The sequence below is a fragment of the Arachis stenosperma genome, chromosome 7 (genome assembly GCF_014773155.1).
Source record: "Arachis stenosperma cultivar V10309 chromosome 7, arast.V10309.gnm1.PFL2, whole genome shotgun sequence".
Lineage (NCBI taxonomy): Eukaryota > Viridiplantae > Streptophyta > Magnoliopsida > Fabales > Fabaceae > Arachis > Arachis stenosperma.
Window position 1 is genome coordinate 76,066,745 of NC_080383.1, and position 2,790 is coordinate 76,069,534.

Genomic DNA, 2,790 nt, shown 5'->3' on the forward strand with positions numbered 1-2,790 from the left:
GGTGGGTTGGGTGGGAAAAGGGATTTTGAATTTCGAAGGTAGGTGGGGTTTATGGGGAAGAGTGGATGGATGTGAGTGGTGAAGAGGTGATAGGGAAGAGAGATTGAGGTGATTGGTGAAGGGTTTTGGGGAAGAGTGTTATTGGATTGTGTGAAGAGGAGAGAAGGTGAGTTGAGGTAGGTGGGAATCCTATGGGGTCCACAGATCCTGAGATGATCCTGTGGGGTCCACAGATCCTGAGGTGTCAAGGATTATCATCCCTGCACCAATGAGGCGTGTAAAACGCCCTCTGCATGCAATCCTGGCGTTCAACGCCAAATTGATGCTTGTTTCTGGCGTTGAACGCCAGCTTCATACTTGTTTTGGGCGTTCAACGGCCATTTACAGCATGTTTCTGGCGTTGAACGCCAGTTCCATGCTTGTTTCTAGCGTTCAGCGCCAGCTTTCCTCAGGGTGTATTCCTGGAGTTTAAACGCCAGGATGCTGCTTGTTTCTGGCGTTCAACGCCAGAACCATGCTCTGTTCTGGCGTTGAACGCTAGCCAGATGCTCCTTACTGGCGTTTAAACGCCAGTAAGCCCTTCCTTCAGGGTGTGCTTTTTCTTCTGCTGTTTTTAATTTTAGTATTTATTTTGTGACTCCACATGATCATGAACCTAATAAAACATAAAAGAACAATAAAAGAAAAATAAAATTAGATAAATAAAAATTGGGTTGCCTCCCAATAAGCGCTTCTTTAATGTCAATAGCTTGACAGTGGGCTCTCATGGAGCCTCACAGCTTGATTGTGGGGGCTTTGTTTGACTCTGCACTGAGAGAAGCTTTTCATGCTTCCTCTCCATTGTTATAGAAGAACACCCTTGGGTCTTAAACATAAGGTAGTCCCCATTCAATTGAAGGACTAATTCTCCTCTGTTAACATCTATCACAGCTCCTGCTGTGGCTAGGAAAGGTCTTCCAAGGATGATGCATTCATCCTCCTCCTTCCTAGTGTCTAAGATTATGAAATCAGCAGGGATGTAAAGGCCTTCAACCTTCACTAACACGTCCTCTACCAATCCGTAAGCTTGTCTTACTGACTTGTCTGCCATTTGCAATGAGAATATGGCATGCTGTACCTCAATGGTTCCCAGCTTCTCCATTACAGAGAATGGCATAAGATTTATGCCTGACCCTAGGTCACACAGAGCCTTCTCAAAGGTCATGGTGCCTATGGTACATGGTATTAAGAATTTTCCAGGATCTTGTTTCTTTTGAAGTAAAGTTTGCTGAATCCATTTATCTACTTCATTAATGAGCAAGGGAGGTTCACCTTCCCAAGTCTCATTACCAAACAATTTGGCATTCAGCTTCATGATGGCTCATAGATATTGAGCAACTTGCTCTCCATTTACATTTTCATCCTCTTCAGAGGAAGAATAGTCTTCAGAGCTCATGAATGGCAGAAGGAGGTTTAATGGAATCTCTATGGTCTCTATATGAGCCTCAGATTCCTTTAGGTCCTCAATAGGGAACTCCTTCTTGCTTGAGAGACGTCCCATGAGGTCTTCCTCATTGGGATTCATGTCCTCTCCTTCCTCTCTAGGTTCGGCCATGTTGATTATGTCAATGGCCTTGCACTCTCTTTTTGGATTCTCTTCAGTGTTTCTTGGGAGAGTACTAGGAGGAGTTTCAGTGATTTTCTTACTCAGCTGGCCCACTTGTGCCTCTAGATTTCTAATGGAGGACCTTGTTTCACTCATGAAACTTAAAGTGGCCTTAGACAGATCAGAGACTAAGTTTGCTAAGTTAGAGGTGCTCTGCTCAGAATTCTCTGTCTGTTGCTGAGAAGATGATGGATAAGGCTTGCTATTGCTGAGCCTATTTCTTCCACCATTATTAAAGCCTTGTTGAGGCTTTTGTTGATCCTTTCATGAGAAATTTGGATGATTTCTCCATGAGGAATTATAGGTGTTTCCATAAGGTTCACCCATGTAATTTACCCCTGCCATTGCAGGGTTCTCAGGATCATAAGCTTCTTCTTTAGAAGATGCCTCTTTAGTACTGTTGGATGCATTTTGTCATCCATTCAGACTTTGAGAAATCATGTTGACTTGCTGAGTCAACATTTTGTTCTGAGCCAATATGGCATTCAGAGCATCAATTTCAAGAATTCCTTTCTTTTGAGGCATCCCATTGTTCATGGAATTTCTCTCAGAAGTGTACATGAATTTGTAACCATGTCAATAAGTTCTTGAGCTTCTGCAGGCGTTTTCTTTAGATGAATGGATCCACCTGTAGAATGGTCCAATGACATCTTGGAGAACTCAAATAGACCATAATAGAATATATCCAGAATGGTCCACTCTGAAAGCATGTTAGAAGGACACCTTTTGGTCATCTGCTTGTATCTTTTCCAAGCTTCATAGAGGGATTCACCATCTTTTTGTTTGAAAGTCTGAACATCCACTCTAAGCTTGCTTATCTTTTGAGGAGGAAAGAACTTAGCCAAAAAGGCTGCGACCAGCTTATCCCAGGAGTCCAAGCTATCTTTAGGTTGTGAATCTAACCATATTCTAGCTCTGTCTCTTACAGCAAAGGGGAAAAGCATAAGCCTGTAGACTTCAGGATCTACTCCATTAGTCTTAACAGTCTCATAGATCTGCAAGAACTCAGTTAAAAACTGGTAGGGATCTTCTGATGGAAGTCCATGGAACTTGCAGTTCTGTTGCAGTAGAGCAACTAGTTGAGGTTTCAGCTCAAAATTGTTTGCTCCAATGGCAAGGATTGAGATGCTTCTTCCATCAAATTT

The 2,790-nt window shown here is 42.7% G+C and overlaps 1 non-coding gene across 1 annotated transcript; it reads left to right on the plus strand.

Annotated features, from left to right (window-relative positions):
- The first annotated feature begins 2,349 nt into the window (after nucleotides 1-2,349).
- LOC130942277 (small nucleolar RNA R71) lies at nucleotides 2,350-2,457 on the plus strand. Its single transcript, XR_009070854.1, has one exon. It is a non-coding gene; the product is annotated as a small nucleolar RNA R71 (small nucleolar RNA).
- Nucleotides 2,458-2,790: the final 333 nt, after the last annotated feature.